Source organism: Herpailurus yagouaroundi, unplaced genomic scaffold (assembly GCF_014898765.1).
Source record: "Herpailurus yagouaroundi ecotype Mexico unplaced genomic scaffold, PumYag 141, whole genome shotgun sequence".
NCBI classification, from domain to species: Eukaryota; Metazoa; Chordata; class Mammalia; order Carnivora; family Felidae; genus Herpailurus; species Herpailurus yagouaroundi.
Genome location: NW_024412396.1, coordinates 28,375,303 through 28,396,742, shown reverse-complemented (window position 1 = coordinate 28,396,742; position 21,440 = coordinate 28,375,303). Strand labels below are relative to the sequence as shown.

Genomic DNA, 21,440 nt, shown 5'->3' with positions numbered 1-21,440 from the left:
AAATGCCAAAAAAAAATCTTAAGGAATTCTTCCATAGGCAAGGCAGTGGTTATATTTTTCTTTTACAAGAGTAGGCTAATGTATCATTCAATTAGCCTAAACAGAATTCTTATGCTTTAGTTCTTTGAAGAAAGAACACTGGTAATTAGGCATGGAGTTTGAATTAGAAACCGAGGATTGTAAGATTGTTCTCAAATGGCCTCAGATTCCAATGTTTAGTTTTGACAGGCCTGGAGAAGAAAGTGCTGGGTGATAGCATTCTTAACTAGATCTAGCTTGGAAGGTAAGACTCTTGGGGTGGAGGGGTAGGGCCAGTCCTTAAACATGCTTTTCTTTAAAAACTTGATTATGTATTTATAATTCATCTGTGTGATTTCTTGAGCAGAAAAATAGAATCAGCAGATCAGTGATTTTCCATTCTGCCCATAGTTCTGTATTAGATAATTTTTGTCCTTTACACCCCAATTTCTTAAGAGATAATGGGATATGTTCTTAATATATTATTTTATGTATATATAGACCTCATATTATATATGCATCAATATAAAATATTTTATCACGTCACTTACTTTTTTTATAGCACTTTGCTCATTATCTGAAATTATTTATAAATATGTTCACTTGTTTGTCCATGTCTCTCCCTTTAGAATTTAAGCTTCATCTGGCATAGACCTAATCTCACTAACCGCTGTGGCCCCGGCATCTTAGAACAGTGTCTGGAGTATATATCTTGATATTCCTTAATGGATATTTTATTTCTGTTTGCACCTTTCCCTCTATCTTTACTCAGACTACAGACTTTTGAAAGAGTAAGAAGAACATGAGAGGGATTTTACTAGAGCAGTGAATTATCGAATTCCTTGCCAACAAAGCATTTTGATGAGATACCTCTTGGCAACAGAGTGGTTTGAGTTGAGCAAGGGAAAAAGAAGTGGCCTTGCTTCCATTTGGTCAATGCCCTCACCTCCACGTGAAGGTATCCTACTGTCATCTGGAGCTGCTCTATCTCTAACATATGAAGCTGCCCTGTCCACCACGTCCTGCCCTTCTACCTCTCCCACCAGAGCTGTTGTTTGGCTTGAGACTTCCAGTCACCAAAAACCCTCCCAGTTCTTCCAGTTTATTGGCCGTTTTTGGCCTCTCTTCTTTTATTTTGAATTTAGTGCCTAGGCTCACCATTTTGACTTTATTTTCCCCCGTAGTCTATGCCCCATATCTCCTTGACCTTCTACTACAGCTTTCTTAACAGCCCTAACAGGTCAACTCAGTCGCCCATTTTCTTGCATTTTGCTTTAAAGTCACCAAGGAAGACTACAGAAAATGAATGTGTTGATCAGTCACATCACCAAGACAACGGTTGTAGCAGTGGAGCACTTAACACAGATGCTTGGTCAACTTTTTATTCATTCCTGATTGGCTCCCTTTCCCTTTTACCATAATGTCCAGATTCTTATGTCTCTCTTCAGGTCCCTCATCCCAGTCCAAAACCCTGCTGCTGTCTGTCAAGGCTCAGCCTAGCACGTCTCTCACGGTCACTGGTCTGAAAGGTTTATAAGTATTACCTTGTTGAATCCTTACAACAGCCCTTGGAGGGAGGCACTGTCATTATCCCTGGTTTACAGATGCCTAAGATCTTAAAGAAAGTAGGTGCTGGATCTGAAACTCAGGAAATCTGTCTCTAAGCTCACACTCTCTCCCTAAACTGTCTTGTCAGTGACTTTTTGTCAGAGATTTAGGAAGGTTTGGAAAACTAACCCTTGGCCATTACTGACTGATTGACTATTTGCACTTTAACTGAAATTATTCCCACCAAATTACCTCAAACTGGTACCTGTGGTTTAAGCCTTATAATGTATGATTGTGAAAAGAAAGACACAATCTGATTAAAGGAATTTCAGCATTTGTAAGGGGCGGGGGAGATATTTGTAAAACAAGGCACTTTTTAAACCCATATTTTGCAACTTTTAATCTAGTAGTTCTCTGGGCACCTGGGTGGCTCAGTTGGTTGAGCATCCGACTCTTGATTTCAGTTCAGGTCATGATCCCAGGGTCGTGGGATCAAGCCCTGTGTTGGGCTCCACGCTGAGCATGGAGCCTGCTTAAGATCCTCTCTCTCTCTCTCTCTCTCTCTCTCTCTCTCTCTCTCTCTCTCTCTCTCTCTCTTTCCCTGCCCCCTTCCCCACTCTCTCTCTCTCTCTAAAATAAATTTTTAAAAAATCTAGTAGTTCTCAACTAGAGGGTGATTTTTCCCCAGAAGAACATTTGGCAGTGTCTGGAGATGTTTCTGGTTGTCACAAGTCAGGGTTGGGGGTAAGTGGGTCATTGCTACCAGTGTCTAGTAGATAGAGGCTAGGGATGCCACTAAGCATCCTACAACACAGGGCACCTCAAAAGAAAGAATTATTGCTCCTAGTTGATAACCATGGGTCTAAACTTGACCAGAACATTTAGCTGCCCTGTAAGTTGGGTTGAGGGAGGGGTCCCTTTGGGGATTCTGGCTAAGCCTGCTGAAGGTCTGTCGAAGAGTGACTAGAGATGAAGAATCATTTGGAACCTACAGAGTAAGTTGTTTGGGCCGAGTTTCTCCGTCTGCTCTTCCCCAAACTTTACCTGAGTCTTTCTCTTAGCTCCAAGACACTTCATGCACATTTTATGACGTCTTGCATCACCTATTTTAGTGTATGGGGACCTGGAGAGGGAAAAGTAAGTAGGATAATCCCTGTATCTGACAAAAGCATTTTTTTACATTAGCGACATTTCTACCTCTGGCTATAAAATTACCAATGTGGTAGAACACCATGCTCTTTGTCAACAGAGGTATAGCAAGATTTATCTCAATCCAAATTAAACAATAGGCCAAAGAAGAAAAAAGCTGAAAACACTAAAACTTTTCACTGACATCAGTGAAGAATCAACTTTTGAGCAATTTTAGTCTTATGGATATGATTAATAAAGTATAAAGTTTATAATTTAACTAGACCTGACTAGTTATTAGCTCTTATAGTGAATAACTGTAATTGCTTAAATAATTCACGAAATTTTATTTTTAAGTAGTATAAATGCATATGATAGAATAAACAAATCTTTTGAACAAATAGCCACTGCCAAATATATAGAAATAAACTTTGAAAGGATCATTAGGGCTATCAATTACTTGCATGAATCATATTCATCACATTTATATTGACTAAAGCCATTTCCTAACCCTATACTTCCATTATTCTTCATATTACCAGCATGTATAATAAAGGATATATGTATGTATTCAAATATATTCAAATTTCATGAAAGCAAACCCAAGAATAACTATAAGAAGTATATCGTTAACCACCATTTTCAAATATTACCTGATTTCCACTTAGACTTATTAGCTGATTTCTTTTATATAGTCATTTGCACACCTATAAATGTATCAAAACCATTTAAGAGCCAATGGCAAGGTTGGGAATCTCAATATAGTGGCAACAAACTCTTCAAATCATTCCTACACCCATTTGTGACCATATGTGTAGTTGCACTGTTAATGCTTATGCTAAAGTAAGATTTAAATGAAGAGGCCAGATTAAAGATACTTTAGAAATATTTAATTTGACGCCCCAAAATGCTTTAGGTACTGTAACTCCACCATCCCCTTCCAATGAATAAAACTACGTGGGAGGGGAGGTGGAGGGAAAACGTGTTAAGATGTGATTAGTAATATTTTATCACAATAAGGACGGTGACATCAGTGCAACCCATTCAACTTAGGGAAGGGTTGCCTATTTTTGATTCTTTGTGATGTAAATGGAGTTACTAAAACTATGATTTTTAATTCGGTCAATAAGAAGCCATTCAGCTAAAGATAAAACAATGGAGACTACCAGTCTTACTGAGTAACATAATTGCATCTAGTCCCCAGAAACTTCCACATCAATCTAATAGTGTATAAATGAATCGGAGTCTTAATTAACGTTTCCATAAATACGCTGAAGGGCGGCTCTGAGAAAATGGAATAGAGACTGAAGAGAATATGTAAGTAATGCAATTTCTACTTCTTCCCATTTCACAGCTTTGCTCTTCTGATGCTGCCTAGTAAACACATATATATTTCATCCCCACGGCACTGACTCACTCAGGACTTTGGAAGGTGAACACCTCATTGATAAATTCAAAGTTGCGTGGATAGATACTATTTTGTTCTATGAATGACAAGTAACTTCAGAAGAATAGTTTCCAGGAATACAATGCATTTAAAATAATGACAGGTGATTGTTTATTGGTCATTTACTGTGGCTTAGGTACTATGCCAAATGTTTTAAGTTTACTATCATAACAGCCACCCTATGAGATAGATACCATCACAATTCCTATTTTACAAATAAGGAAACTAGGGCACAAATTTAAATAGCCCACTAGAATTGGAGTTTTTAAATAATTTTTGTAAAAAACAAAATAGAAAAAGTCACATGAAAATAATGGAAATGCCCAGATTTGATATATTTTTTAAGTTTATTTATTTTGAGAGACAGAGAGGGAGAGAGGGAATCCCAAGCAGGCTCCACACTGTCAGTGCAGAGTCCGATGCAGGGCTCAAATTCAAACTGTGAGATCATGACCTGAGCCGAAACCAAGAGGCAGATGCTTAACTGACTTGAGCCATCCAAGTGCCCCTGATACAATTTTTAAAATCTAACACTAAGGTGTCCACTTTTTTAGCAGAGTGACTTTCAGACAGCAAGCTATGGTATTAGAAAATGTGCAGAAGTACCCACGATATGGACCCACTCAAACTGTATGTGGGACAGGAAGGGCTGGGAACAAAATTCTCAGCCCTGTTTTCAGTGGGTAGAATTACATGAGGTCATTTGGCAAGAAGGCACCCAGAGGGCAGTGCTTGATGATACCTTTCCACTCCACCAGCTGTAAATTGGTCCGTGTTTTAAATTGATCAGACTAAAGGAATGATGACCAGTGCTCTCAGGTAAGTAAGTATACCACTCTGCATTCATCTGCAACTCCACTTTTTCCTTTCAAGTTTCCAGTGACTTCATTTGAGCCACACCACTACATAAAGGAGAGAGGTGGACAGTTCAGGGGAACATTTGAGGAGCCAATTGGCAGTCCCTAGAATCACCTCTGCCTTTAGTCTCCATGGTTTTAGCATTGCTAGAGCCAGGTTGTAAAATCTAGCATGCGACATGAGCCTCCTAGGTCAGCTGTGGCTCCCAGAACAGTGGCTGTCAACCCTGAGCCTCCAGGAGGAATTCAAACAATGCAGAACCACCCACAGCTGGAGGCTCCCAGTCTGAATGAGGTGGTAGAGACCAAATTACTGTTCCCACTGGCACTGAGGCTTGGGCACCATGGTATCCTATCTCCTTCGACTCATTATCCATGGAAAGAACTTGGCAAATTTTTTATTTCTTAAATCAAAGATTTCCCTACTACTCTTTGCAACTTGGAGAACTCTTGAAGAAAATGTCCTTGAGTTTCAAGAAAAGCCACCCATCAAAATCTTTTGGGGATTTAGGGAGAGATGACTTAAATTGGGATGATTTTTAAAAACTGTTTTAGGGTGGGGCACCTGGGTGGCTTACTCGGTTAAGCATCTGACTTTGGTTCGGGTCATAATCTCATGGTTTGGGAGTGTGAGCCTCAAATGGGGCTCTGTGCTGACAGCTCGGAGCCTGGAGTCTGCTTCAGATTCTGGGTCTCCCTCTCTTTCTGCCCCTCCCCTGCTCATGCTGTCTTTGTTTCTCAAAAACAAAGAAGCATTTTAAAAAAAATTAAAAACCATTTTAGGTGGAGGGTGCCTGGGTGGCTCAGTTGACTGAGCTTCCGACTTTTGACTTGCACTCAGGTCCCAATCTCACGGGCTGTGAATTCTATCTCCACATCAGTTTCTGCACTGACAGCGCGGAACCTGCTTGTGATTCTCACTGACCTTCTCTCTCTGCCCCTCCCCTGCTCATGTGTGCATGTGCTTGAGCTCTCTCAAATACATAAACATTAAAAAAAAAAAAAACAAAACTTTTAGGTGGGTAAAGGGATGGGTAAAACAGGTGATGGGGATTAAAGCGTGCACTTGCTGTGATGAGCCCTGGGTGATTTATGGAAGTCCTGGATCACTATGTTGTACATGTGAAACTGATATTACACTGTATGTGAACTAACTGCAATTTAAATAACAACTTAAAAAAACAAAAACCGTTTTAGATGGATTTATGGATGACATTAACGAAGATATAAACATATCAGTTTGTATTATGAATTTCACCTTTATCCTCACCTTTCAAAATTGCTCTGTTTGCAAGTCCTCCTTCAAAACAAAATCTCTTTAGCTTTGTGACCTGTTATGCTAATTACCAGAGAAAAAATATTTTTCTTGTTCTCCATCCCCTTTACATTTGTTTTTATTTCTTTGAGTACAGTTAATGCACAATGTTATGTTAGTCTCAGGGGTACAACTCAGGGATTTGACAAGTTTATATGTTATACTAATGTTCACCACAAGTGTATGTACCATCTTTCCATTATATCACTATGACAGTATCATTGACTGTATTCCTTAGGCTTTGCCTTTTATTTTCGTGACTTATTCACGAACTGGAAGCCTGCATCTCCCTCTCCCCTTCACCCATTTTGCCCAACTCTCCAGCCCCTTCTCTCCCTCTGGCAACCATCAGTTCTCTGTATTTATAGGTCTGGTTCTGCTTTTTGTTTATTCATTTGTTTGGTTTTTTTGTTTGTTTTGTTTTGTTTTCGATTCCAAATATGAATGGAATCATATGATATTTGCCTTTCTCAGTCTGACTTATTTCACTTAGCATAATACCCTCTAGGTTTGTTTTTAGATACATCAAGCGTTGCAATTGTGTGCGGGCAGGATAAAATGTTGTTGCTAATTGTACTGGTCTGCGGTGCTGATAACATGCCATTTGCTTTATGTCAGTTTTTCCCCCCAGCAACTATTTCTAGCCAATGGTATCACTTTTATGTGTAATGCTTCCAAAAATTAAAAATAAAAATTTGCAAAAGTACGTTCCTAAAGTTAGGGAATTACACATATATTTAACATCATTCATTTGCATACTAAATGGGGACACATCAATTATAGAGTAAAATTAGTTTTTAAAGATTTTTCACTTAATGGTTGCTATATAAAATGCTTATTCTTCTCCTTAAATAGGAAGCACATCCATACAAATAAAGTCCCCTGCCAGTTATCTTAAAGAAAAACAAAACTTTATTTTTTAAATGTAAAAGACACCTGCTATTCCACGTAAAATGTGTAATGCAGGTGAGAAGATGGTTCAGAATGAAGCTGGCCTTTTCTTCCCTATGGTTGCTTCTGTCTTGCCTTGGTCAGCCCCCTGGGTGGGGGAAGTCTCTCCTACCCCTCTGGGCCTCCCTCTCTGGGTGCAGAATCAGGACACAAGAACAGCTACTCCATGGCCTTTGGGAAATGATCACTGTACCTTGTAATAATGACAGTCCTTTTGGAGGTCACCTCCCACATCATGGCCTTTTTCCTCTAGATTTGATCTTCAAATTGGACTTCACATATAAAAAAGTGGCATTTGAACAGCATTTCGCAGTTTTTAAACCACAAAGCATCTCATTTGCCTCTTGGCAACAGTACAGGGACTTGAGGACCATCTTCAACACAGGTCAGCATTTCACAAGGCTGCTTCTCCATAGCTGCCTGGAATGGGCCAACAGCACATAGCCAGACAGGGAAATGGTCAACTATAGGCAAATATGACAAATTGACTAAAGCAATTCAATTAGCTGTGGAGAGGCCTAGGACTGCAGGGTAGGGGTGGGCAGGAGCAGGCAAGCAACGACCCCCCCCCCCCCCACGCTGCCTTCCTCGTTTATTCTGCAGATGTGAGCATAAACAGGTCAGAGCAAAGAGACAGGTACACAGCAAATGTTTTACTGTGTTCTTTAGTAGGGAAAACAATGTTTTCCCAGATAAAGGATATTTGGAAAAGACCAGTTGTAGCTGCTTTATTGGGTGATTACTACATGTCAGGCGCTCTGCTAAGTGCTTTTGTTTTGTTTTGTTTTGTTTTCATTTAATTCTTATGCCTCTCACAAGCCTGTGAAGTAGGTAGCATTATTTTTTTTCTTTTTGTAATCACTTTAAAAGAGCTATTTTCCCCCCAGCTTTATTGAGATATAATTGACATATAACATTGATGATTTGATATACACATAAATAGCAAAATGATTACCACAATAAGATTAGTTAACACATCTATCCTTATCTAAGTTCTAAATCCAGGATTCAAACCCAAACAATCTGACTGCAGAGAATATGTCCTTAACAGCTGGATATGCTGCCTTCTGATAAAATTTACTTCAAATATTAAAAGAAATGAGAGCACATTAAACGGTTTCCTAAATATACTCGTTTAAAACATGAACAACAAAGAGCCTTTACTTATATGTGAAAGTTTTTTCTGGCCAGTACCTGGGCTCATATAATTCAGAACGGTGCTGAGTCTGTGCACAAGGCTATGCCAGCCTCTGTCTACTTAATATTGGAAAAGATAGGAAGCTTAACACAAGGCAGTGGTCAACACAAGGCAGTGGTCAGCAGCCTCTGGGAGAAGAATAATTAAAAAAAAAAAAGGAATTTTAGAGCTGGAAGGAAACCTAGATAATTTAATCTCACCTTTTCATTTTATAACTGAGCAAGCTAAAGCTCAGATTAAGTGGCTTTACCCGGGGTACAAACAGCTAAATAGTAGCAGAGCCAGGATTCCAACCCAGGCTTTCTGTCTGCATTCTCTGTTACTCTAAGGTGCCTCCAAATTTGTGAGAGAGAATTTTCCATTTCCTTTTCAAATGTTTTAAGGAACGTCAAAAGCTAATATCCATGTATTTAAGTAAATTTATCTGAATTTATTTTTGCCTCTATTATATACAATGGTAAATGGAAATATATTTGGATTTCCCAAGGGTACTTGAATTTCATGAGTTTTACATTTCCTACAAAGGGGCCAGGCTCAGCAATTTAATTTTCATGGGCTAAGAGCTCTGATTAAAGCCTTTACCTTGACAAATAATTGGTTTTGAGAATAGGGGATAGAGCTAATTCAGAGATATGATAAGCATTCATTCATTTACTCAGACATGTATTACATGCCTATTATGTTTTAGGCACTGTGCTAGGTATAGCTCATACAAATATAATTACGACATAGTTCTTTCCCTTTAGGTATATGTTTTCACTTTGTTTCCTATTAGCAAAGGATCTGATATATTCTTGATGTTCTCAAATGAGGCTGATGTCTCCCAAGGTGTATGAAGAGTATTAATTGTGATATACACCACGATCATTACCATGATTTTTGATGGTGAGAGACAAGCATTTTCAAAAACTAGTTATATGTTCATTTCAATGTATTTTAGAAAAACCAAAACAGCTCAAAATCCATATTTAATAGATGTTATGGCTTAGGACATGGCTAATTATGCTCATGATCCATTTTATTTTTTTTATTTAAAAAAAAATTTTTTTTTAACTTTTATTTATTTTTGAGACAGAGAGAGACGGAACATGAACGGGGGAGGGTCAGAGAGAGAGGGAGACACAGAATCGGAAGCAGGCTCCAGGCTCTGAGCCATCAGCCCAGAGCCCGATGCAGGGCTCGAACTCACAGACCGCGAGATTGTGACCTGAGTTAAAGTTGGACGCTTAACCGACTGAGCCACCCAGGCGCCCCACTCATGATCCATTTTATGCAGACCATATGAACTACGGGTATGAAGCTCAGGCATGTTCCGTAAACCCTCTTCCATAACATTTCCAAAGTATGACAATACGGATTTTTTAAAGTTTATTTATTTATTTTGAGAGAGAGACAGTGCACATGAGTGCCTGAGCACGCACGCAAGTAGGTGAAGGGCAGAGAGAGGGAGAGAGAGAAACCCAAACAGGCTCCGTGCTGACATGGGGCTCAATCTCACCAACTGTGAGATCATGACCCGAGACTAAATTAAGAATCAGACACTTAACTGACTAAGGCACCCAGGAACCCTGACAATATGGATTTTTGAAAGTACAGATGATATGGAGGCACCTGGGTGGCTTAGTCAGTTAAGTGTCTGACTTTGGCTCAGGTCATGAACTCAAGACTCGTGAGTTCGAGCCCCACCTCAGGCTCTGTGCTGACATCTCAGAGCCTGGAGCCTGCTTCTGATTCTGTGTGTGTCTCTCTCTCTGCCCCTCCCCTGCTCATGCTCTGTCTCTCCTTCAAAAATAAATTAAAAATATTTTTTTAAAAGTGCAGATGATATGGATTAATAGCATAGATTCTGCATGTACTGAATTTCTGTGTTCATCACTGCATTTTTTTTAAGAAGATGTATCAAATTGTGACTTCTGAAGTTGACTCATTTAATATGTGAAGTATAATATGTAACTTTATTAGGTTAATTATGCATAATGCCATTCTCTAAGCAACTTAGTTTTAGCTACACATATTAGAATTGATTAGTTATTATTATTTATATTGTTTGCTTTTATATGTTTGACTTACGAAATGTAACATTACTTTTGATTATAATTTTATGGTTACCTTATAATTATGACAGGTTATTCACTTTTTCATTCTTAATTCAACTATGTGTTTGCATTACAAACAGTAAACATCAAAACTAATTAGTAAAAACAAGCCACATTACACTTACTTGTTTAATGAGATGGTTGAGCTTTTAGTTAGCATCTGTAGCTTTAACCTGCATATCTGCGCAACAGGCTTTTTGCTATATTAAAACTCTCTCACACGCCTACATCACTGCTTTGTAAGCTCTTAAAAAACAACATACCAGGCCATGAATGACTAGGCGAGGTGTAAAGGCTATAGCATTCCAGAGGAAGCTAGCATCTCAGCCTTCGTCACTAAAAACCGCTGATAGTAGGATTGTTAAAAAGAGCGAGTGACAGAGAAGAGGAGGGAGACAACAGAGGACTCTTAGGACCAGTCTCCAGAGAGTCTGATTTCATAGATTGGGGCTGACTGATTATTCTGCATTAAAAAAAAACTCATCAACACCAAAATATTCAAACCTACAGAAAAATATTGTATAAAATCCTCACCTGTCCCATTACTCAGATTGAAGTTATTAATATTTTGCCAAATTTGCTTCATCTATTTTTTAAAGGATTTTACAGCAAATCCTTAGCATCCTAACATTTCATACAAAACACTTGAGTATGCATCCTTAAAAACTGGCATTTTGCTCATAACCAGATACCATTATCATACCTAACAAAATTAATAATTCCTTAGCCTTCAAGCTTTCTATGTATCCCCAAAATGTCTTCTTATAGTTGGTCTGTTGAAATCCAGATCTAAATAAGTGCCATGCATTGCATTTCATTATTATATGAGTTAGGGTTTTTTTTTTTTAAGTTTATTTATTTATTTTGAGAGAGAGAGAGAGAGAGAAAGAGAAAGTGCTTGTGTAAGTGGGGGAGGGGCAGAGAGAGAGAGAGAGAGAGAGAGATAATTCCAAGTGGGCTCCACATTGTTAGTGCGGGGCTTGACGTCATGAACTGCGAGATCATGACCTAAGCCAAAGTCAGATACCTAACCAACTTTGCCACCCAGGCACCCCTAGTTTGTTTTTTCAATGAAAAATTCCCGTTTCACGTGAAACTACCATTAAGCAGCACTCAGTCAGGTTGGCCCTTTAGGCTTTTACAAGAAAATTCAGATTTAGAAAGGTCATAGATTTCATTTCTCCTTTAACATATTTCTACGCTCTGTGGGTTTACCAGTCAGGGTCCTTTTATGGGCGATATGAGATGGAATGTGGGTGAAATGGAAAGAGGTTCCCGCGTGTGTGAACTTTGGATAGACAAGAAACCGTACTCCTAAAGCAATTGCAAATTTCCTGTCTTTCCCCAAAATGTTTTACAAAATGTTCCCGTGGTTAAGTTTTTCTTCTCAACGTATAAACTTGAGGAATCACCATGTTGTACACTTGAAAGTAATATAACATTGTGTGTCAACTACACTTAAAAAAAAAAGGTTTTCTTTTCAATTCAAGCAGTTCAGGAAATACTCCGTGCAACATGCCCCTCTTGGAGGCTCATGATGTACATTTAACATATTAAAGGCTCTTTGGTATTACACAAATTTTACTCCGTGTTTCCCAAACTTATCTGATTATGGAGTCGGGTCTCTTTTCCCCACAGATCCCCTATTAACATCTTTTGGAACATAGTTTGAGAAGTGCACTGATCTTTGCTACAATTATTATTGCTTTGATTAGGTACACCAACAACCATCTGTTCTGGCAGAGCACTTTAATAATCACATTTGTTAGTTTTCCTCTCACTCTTAGTTTTAATCCCACTGAAAGATAAGTGCTATTAAGTACATGATATGAGCCCAGTAACAAAATGCTGCCAGTTAGGATTTAACTTAAAACCCTAAAATTTGAAGAACTTAATTGGTAAAAATTAAAATAATCCCCAATTACCTGTGTTGGCTGTTGCTAAGAGAAAAAGTAATTTCAGAATGTATCACTCATATCCTCATCTCCCATCCCCTGTCCCTTTTACCACATTTCTAACCCTTGCCTGAACAACCTCTAAGTTGGTGCTCTAGGGAATAGAAGAACTTCAGGAAATAGCGACATTTCCGTTGAAAGTAGGCATCATAGGGGCGCCTGGGTGGCTTGGTCGGTTGAGCGTCCGACTTCGGCTCAGGTCATGATCTCACAGTCCATGAGTTCAAGCCCCGCGTCAGGCTCTGTGCTGACAGTTCAGAGCCTGGAGACTGTTTCAGATTCTGTGTCTCCCTCTCGCTCTGCCCCTCCCCTGTTCATGCTCTGTCTCTCTCTGTCTCAAAAATAAATAAACGTTAAGAAAAAATTAAAAAAAAAAGAAACTAGGCATCATAAAGATGAGTTCTCACTTTTTCTTTCATGGTGATCACATAAACATATATGAAAAACAAATGAAGTAAGAAACACATAAATCAAATATTCCTAAAGACAAAGATTAAGGAGGCCTCCACTCTGAAATCTGTAGAGGTATGTTTTTGTTGTCTTGAGAGAGAGAGAGTTCCTCCAAGCGCCCTGTAGCATCTTCTAACTGCTCCTCTCCATCTATACACTGCTGTGACCGCCACCATGCAGGGATGCCAGGTGGTGGTGGGTGGCAATGACATCAGTAAAGATTCCACTCACCCGAGGGAAGCAGAACTATTACTCAAAAAATGTACCAGTTTAATTCTGGAACTTCTTAGTTCCTCACTCTGGGTGGTAAAAATGTCTCTGTGGATTTTTGCTGCACTATCTGGGCAAGTACTTGGGATGAACAATCTTTTCTCAGCTGGGGGAAAAATCAAAATGCCTATTCAATATATATATGTATATATATATATATATACATATATATATATACATATATATATATATGGCACCCAACTACAGAAATAAGGCCTGGACCACAAGATAATTATTGGCTGTACAATGTAGTTATAATAATTGACCACTGTAAATCTCATTGTTGTATTTTCTCATTAGTTAGCATTTACATTAACTTTTCCCCCTGCTCATCAGAATTTTCATCCTTTGTTTTTTTCCTCTCAGTTGGCACAGTGAAATAAAATTGGATTCCAACTAGGTGACCTGGGTTTAAAACCCAGCTCCACTTACTAAGTGTGTGTCCTTATGCTATTTACCTAACCTCTCTTCACCTGTGGAATGGTGATTGTAAAATTACCTCAAGGATTATGAGAATTTCACCATGTGAAAAATATGAAAATACTCATCTCATATCCAGTATGTGGGCAATTGGCAGATGTTGAGCTCTTTGCTTTCTTTTCTTTTCCTCTGCTTGCATTATTTATCACTCGATCCCATCATTTCAGGAAGAAAATCAAGAATACATGACTTCCCTGAATGTGTGGGATTTTCTTTGACATGATACCAGGATATAGCACCATGAAAGGCTTATCCTAAAGGGATCTGCTTCAATTTGTCGGAGCAGATGAGAATCTATTGGAGAAGCGGCTGTCCAGGTAGCTGGAGGAAGGATACAGGTGAGCACGGAACTTCTACTCCTGCCCACATCAAGTATTAGGTTTTTGCTTTTGTTTTTAACTTATTCTAATTGGCCAAAACAAGTAATGGAAACTAAGCATTCCTTTTCTGCTTGTATAGACATCAAAGGGTCTGTTTCAAGTTGTAAGGAGACTCTGGTCCATGAGGAATGTTTGTGATCCTACTGTATGAGCATAATTGAAGTGACTGACAATAGCAAGTGTTGACAAGGATGTGGAGAAACCAGAATCCTCTTATGTTGCTCACAGGTGGGTAAAATATATTTTTCAGTTTGAAAAATAATTTGGTGGTTTCTTAAGGAGTTAAACCTACCACCTCACCCAGCAATTTTGTTCTTAGGAATCTACCCCAGAGAAATGAAAACAAATATCCACACAAAGGAATGTATGTGACTGTTCATAGCAGCATTATTTATAATAGCAAAAGACTAGAAACAATCCAAATGTCTATCATTTGGTACATGGACGGTGGAATAGTATTCAGCAGTAAAAAGGAACAAACGACTGCAACAAGTATAAAATTCAAAAACATTATGTTAAGTGAAAGAAGTCAGATGCAAAAGACCTACTGGATGATTCCATTTAAATGTCTAGAAAAGGCAAATCTATAGAGACGGAGAAGATATTGGTAGTCACCTGGGGTCAGGTGTAGAAATAGGGATTAACTGAAAACAGAGATAAAAGATTTTTGGAGAGATGTTGGAAATGTCCTCAAAGTGGATTGTGGTGATGATTAAATAACTCTAAGTTTATTAAAAAGTCATGAAATTATAGATGCACCTAAAATAGATTTTATAATATGTCAATTATACCTCAATAAAGTTGTTTAAAAAAATATTTATCATTATTCAGTTAATGAGATGATCTCCACATCAAAAGTAACAGTCAGAGATTGTAGAGGATATCATCATCAGGCTGTATTCTTGGAAACAGTCCCACATCTGTCTTTAAGCTCAAATATTGGGGCGCCTGGGTGGCTCCGTTGGTTATGCAGCCGACTTCACCTCAGGTCATGATCTCATGGTTCATGGGCCCCGCATGGGGCTCTGTGCTGACAGCTTGGAGCCTGGAGCCTACTTCAGATTCTGGTCTCCTCTCTCTGCCCCTCCCCTGCTCACACACATACACACACACACACTCTCTCTCTCTCAAAAACAAATAATATATTTAAAAAAAATTTTAAGCTCAAATATTATTATTTCATGACTGATTATAAACAACTCCAAAGCTCCAACTTTCCAACTGGGTAAGGAATGGGGTGGTGAGCAAGGGGAGAAGCAGGATTGGGTGATGGTAGCCACAGGAGAGAGATGAGCATTCCAGAGCTACTTCTGTTTATCAATAGCAGGAATGGAGACAGTAGGATGCCTGTATGGTCTGGTCTTTTGAGGACCTGGACCCAAGATAGCCATCCCACCGTTTTTCATCTTGCCCAGAAGTTTCTCTTTGCCTCACCTCTCCCTCACTCTCCCTTTTTCTTGATTTCCAACCTCCTTGGGCTGTGCTTTGCTATCTGTTAGTCCTTCAGTCATCTGTGCACCAGGGTGTCCTATCTGACTAGACCTTCTGAAGTATCTTAACCCTTACATGTAATAGTTTAAACCAAGGAAAACCCTATGCTTCAATCATTATTTTCCTTATACTAATGAAACTCATAAAACCTCTTTCTAGGTCTCATTCACAAACTTATACCTGAGAAGCTAAGGTTATTAATTCGCAACTTACATTGTGGAAGAAAGTGAATGTGGATGAGAATCTCAAAGAATAGTGAAGCTTGACTATTTTGGAACTTGATAATTTAATAATTCTCCTGTTCACTTCATTCAGCTCCAGTATTTCAGAGTAAAATTATCAAGAGAGAGGAAGCACTGTTTTTATGCAGATAAATGTGATATACTCCTAATACTGATGGTTGCCATTCTACAGTGATATCAAGAATAATCAGAAATGTATGAGTCAACTAAACCATAATTTGGCATATGGTGCTTATTTAAAGTAAAAGCCTATTTAAAATCTACTTTTAAAAAATTGAAAATACCCTCCCAAACCTGTACCTGCCAGGTGAATAATTCAGATATTGAATCATATGGGCTTCTTTTCTATAAGAAGCTTATAGTATTTTACAAATAATAGCTAATAGTAACTGATCTATTCCGATGTCCCAGGCACCTTATTTAATCTTACAAATAGGAGCAATAGTTACTCACATTTTTTACAAATGAGAAAAGTAACACAGAGGTTTTCTGTTCAAAGTGACAGTTGATAAGTAACATAACCAGGATTCAAGTCCAGGTCTTTCTGACTCCGAAGCCAGTGTCTTCAGTCACTACACCGTACATCTAAACAGACCTCCTGATAATATCTTGCAAAAACTGTCACCCTCATTTTTTTTTTTAATTTTTTTTTCAACGTTTATTTATTTTTGGGACAGAGAGAGACAGAGCATGAACGGGGGAGGGGCAGAGAGAGAGGGAGACACAGAATCGGAAACAGGCTCCAGGCTCTGAGCCCTTAGCCCAGAGCCCGACGCGGGGCTCGAACTCATGGACCGCGAGATCGTGACCTGGCTGAAGTCGGACGCTTAACCGACTGCGCCACCCAGGCGCCCCTGTCACCCTCATTTTTTAAAAAATGGAAAAGCCACAGGGGACATGGCATATGACTCACTCAAGAATAGCCAATAAGTTGGTTCTCTGTACATTTCTGTCCTGGGCTCCTCTTCAGCGCTTTATAAATTGTTCACCAGGTTATAAGACTCTCTTGAACAGGACTCTCTTCTTTTATAGGGTACTTACCTGAGCTCTAGCTATAGGCTCCAGACAGCCAGAACAATTCAGACTCTTCATTTTCTGGAAATCACTGGAGTGGCTGAAAATAAAAGGACCATTTGTATTTAGCTTACCAGGTCATCAGAGCCAATTAAGGAGCAGTTTTGTTCACTTTACATTTAATGCAAAGATTTTGGCATCACTTCCACTGAGGAAGAGACATGAGATGATGGATCAGTGACATTATCATGTGGTGGATATATGCATGTATTTTAAGTAACTAAAACTCATCCTTTTACTTAAGGCACGCCATTATATATCAAACCCCTTTAAAATCTCTCTTCAGTATGTTTCAGAATTGTTTATCTTCTTAATCTGACATCAGGCAAGAGTAGCAGAGGAGAAATCCTGAGAATGGAATGAATGATTTACAGAGGAATATGATTTAAAATCTTTCATTGTGGAGATGTGACTGCTGCTATATTAACTGTGCAAAACAACCCAGTCCCCAGATTAATAATGATAAGAGGTTGCACGGGCAAGCCTGGCAACTTCAATCTTTCCTATTTTCCCTCTAGAGTTCTCTGATCGTGAGTGCAAGTGATGGCACTCAATGATTTTTATTTTCCCTAAGTAAAAGAAATCTCAAAACTCTTTAATCTGTTTGGTAAATTAACAGAAAATAGGATCATTATTTCCAGGTCTCGGTTTCATAACCAATAATAACTCCAATTTATTGAGAACCTACTATATAGGTTCTATATAGTATATATAGAACTATAGTGCCTATATAGAAGTTCTATATAGTTCCAATTTATTGAGCGCCTATATAGAAGGCGTTGTACATGGAATTTCACATTTCTTATTTCCAATCCTGATAACTAGGCAAGTTAAGTCTTCTTATTCCTATTGACAGGGGAAAAAACCCAAATACCTGAGGACAAGGGAGATTAAAAAATTCTGTCTGACTCCGAACTCATGTGCTTTCCATCATGCTATCTTGCTCTTCACCAAATCTGGGAGTATCATCAAGGATTAGATTTTTTTTTTTTTTTTTTTTTTTGGCCACTTAAACAAACACTGTCAGTTGCCTACTTCATGCCTAAATAAACCTAGGCTATGACAACCCCTCCCCCCAAATAAGACATGAACCTTGTTCATCAGGAGCTCCTAATTCAGTAAAGAGAAAAGAACAGAATTAAGTTATAAAAAGAATGACTTAGACAGTATATGCTAGGGGAATATAGAGAGGGGCAGTTATGAGCTGATGAGAATGGGTATAACTTCCTCAAATGAAGCCAGGCCTAGGTGGGCCTCACAGAAGGCACGGTTTGGATAGCAGAGAAGAGAGACAAGAGCATTCTACAAAGACCTGGAAGTAAGAATGGGCATGTTGCATTGAAGAACAGTGAGGACACCCACCTGTGATGGGTCAGTGTGATGGGGTTTCTGCTGGGGAGCAAAAAGATTTGAATGTTACAGTGACATATCCTATGGCAGCCTGTGACACTAAGGAGATTCCATTCCAGTCAGGGTCCAGGGAATAGTTACTCAGGTACTGCTTCCTGTCTTGGGTAAAAATCTGTCTATTTTTTTTTTTTTTTTTTTTTTGCCAGCATATAAGAAGAAGAAAAGAAAAGAAAGGGAAAAAAAGAAAGGAAAGGGAAGGGAAGGGAAGGGAACGGAACAGAACGGAACGGAAGAAGTCAGGGGAATCCCAGAAGGGTCATAGGACAAATGTAGGGTTAGAAATCAGAATTTCTGGGTTTTGTTTTCAGTTTCAGTCATTTATTCTCTGAAAACGCAACAGCAGAAATTATTGAAGCTCTTCTGAATTAGTTTCAGCTAAATGGGAAAAATATATAATCATCTCCCCCTCCACACACACAAATTCATCCCATTCTAAATATGCGGATTGTTGGAAGTAAGACACCAAGTGTTCAAACTACTGATCTGGGTAATGAAAGTACTCCTAAACTACTCTGTTTCATCCCCTTCAGCACACACAATGCTGGCGACAGGGTGAGTGGCAAATGATGTTTTAAAACTATAACAATGTTGGGAATTTTTAGTATAACAGGAGAGATGGTATTAACACTATAGTTTTCAAGTACAGTTGCTAGATATAGCGTAATTTTTTTTTTACTGTCACTATAGTTTTCCTGCTACCTGGACAGCTTGAAAAATCTCCAATGTGTTTAATTATAGTTTTGATCGAGCAAGATGGGGGTGAGCAATTATTTTAGTGAGTTTTATGAAGGCAAGTTAGCATTCCAGACAAATGTTCCCAAGCTCCCTCAGCTCTAATTTGGATTTAAAAAATTCATTTTACTAACTTGCTGAGCTTAAAAGATTGGTGCTGATGTTTAGCTGTCTCAGCGCTGCAGTTTAGAAGGGCAAGTAAAGAACACCACTCTGGGCCCCTAAGGCTGAACTGAAGCAGATCTAGACAGTGCCCATGTGCCTGGCTAAGCAGAGCCTAGCAGAGCCATTTTATGAAAGACAGAGCAGTAGGGGATGCCTGGGTGGCTCAGTCGGTTAAGCGTCCTACTTCAGCTCAGGTCATGATCTCACGGATCTCACAGTTCATGAGTTTGAGCTGCACATTGGGCTCTGTGCTGACAGCTCAGAGTCTGGAGCTTGCTTCAGATTCTGTGTCTCCCTCTCTTCTGTCTCTCCCCTACTTGTACTCTGTCTCTCTGTGTCTCCCAAAAATAAATAAATGTTAAAAAAAATTTTTTTAAAGATGGAGCAATGGAATAGACATATATATTCCACAATGGGATAACACAATCATATACACTCATCCTACAAATTCATCTTGCTTTTAGGAAGGCAGCAATATATATTTTTTAAGTTTATTTATTTATTTTTGAGGGGGAGAGGCAGAGAGAGAGAGGGAGAGAGAGCAGGCTCCTCACTGTCAGTGCAGAGCCTGATGCAGGTCCTGAATTCATGAACCATGAGATCATGACCTGAGCTAAAATCAGGAGTTGGACACTTAACTGATTGAGCCATCCAGGCACCTGTAGGAAGGCAGCACTAATACGGGCAGGAATGAAGGTGGTAAGGGAAAGTTTCAGAAATTGGAGATTCTAACTTACCCTTGATAGATCAAAGGTCTGGGAGACCCTTGAAATTTTTTATCCCAACTGGTGAATAGTATTGTCCATATGGTGTTCCCAGTAGGGGTACTGTTTCTAAGTTGGGAAACACCAGAGTAAGGTTCATAGGAAATTCTTTTAATCTATTTCCGGAACCACTAAACCACAGTTCTTGCCTTATAAGTGCTCTCTAATGCCATCTTGCTTTCATTCACTTGTTCATTTATTCAACATTTATTGGATGTCTACTGCCACTACAGTAAATGCAGTGTTTACTGAGATTGCTCATGGTCCAGTCAATAAAACTTGATGATACGGTATAGAGAAATAAGATATGATCGTGAACTAGGTGTTAATGGTGACGGGAGGAAGACAGCAACGGTGAAGTCTTCCAGGAAACTGTGATAGCCGGGAAAACTCTGAAGGACAACGAGGAATACAGTCCAGGTGGAGAAGAGGTAAAGCGGCTTTCTAATAGGAGAAAAGCATGTCCAGCGGGATGAGAAAATGTGCATGACCTTCACAAAAATAGGAAAGGTGACAGAGCTGGGTGACAGAGAGGGCTGAGTGATTGTCAGGATTTAGCTCTGAGTCATCAGCTGTACTCTGGTTTATACAATATAATGAATTTTGACTGTTTGGACCTGTGGAATTCAGGAGCCCATTTTAAGGATAGGAAACACGATGGCAGACTGGTTCAGAATGCATAGCTCTTTGAGGCATAGATTTTCCAGTGTACCCAGGTGGTAATGAAACGAGAGCACCTCATTTCATTTCTTTGTTTTTATTTATGTTTTTAATGTTTATTTATTTTTTAGAGAAACAGAGCATGAGCTGGGGAGGGGCAGAGAAAGAAGGGAGACACAGAATCCGAAGCAGGCTCCAGGCTCTGAGCTGTCAGCACAGAAACCGATGAGGGGCTTGAACTGACAAACCGCAAGGTCATGACCTGAGCCAAAGTTGGACGCTCAACCGACTGAGCCACCCAGGGGCCCCTGATTTCTTGAAGTATGAGAAGTAATTCTGCCAAGATCATTTTTGTGTTGTTCTGTTTGAACAATCACCTATACCTTTCTCACAGTCCATAGAGCAAAGGTGTTTTAACACGTGTGTAGAGGGCAGCTGATTTTCAGATCTGACCTATTTTTTTTGAGGAGCAAAATTTGATCTCCTATTTCTTGAGGTATTAAATCATTTTCATCGCACATCCAAGAGAACTGAAGAGCTTATGAAAAATGGCAAAGCCAGAAAATGAGTCAGTGCAGACAAAGAATTAGATTGAAGGTCTCCTAAGGCTTGGTCCGGATGAATCTTCAGGGTATTGTGAATAGGAGCAAATACACTAGAACCTGAGCAGAGTATGTATGTGTTGGGGGTTGGGCATCAGTAGAAGCGGGGTCAAGGACTGACTCAGAGTAAAGTTCTCAGGCAGGAAATAGCCCTATCAGTGAGTAATATAAAAGGACCTGAAGCTCACAAACATGCAATGCACCATT

At 39.1% G+C, this 21,440-nt stretch overlaps 1 protein-coding gene across 1 annotated transcript in view; it reads right to left on the bottom strand.

The window, feature by feature from the left end:
• The window catches only part of FRMD6 (FERM domain containing 6), a 241,852-nt gene that overhangs the window by 86,333 nt on the left and 134,079 nt on the right, over positions 1-21,440 (bottom strand). The window contains exon 4 of the mRNA XM_040477130.1: positions 16,868-16,940. The gene's annotated coding sequence lies outside the window, so the exon portion shown is untranslated. The remainder of the gene's footprint in view (positions 1-16,867; positions 16,941-21,440) is intronic.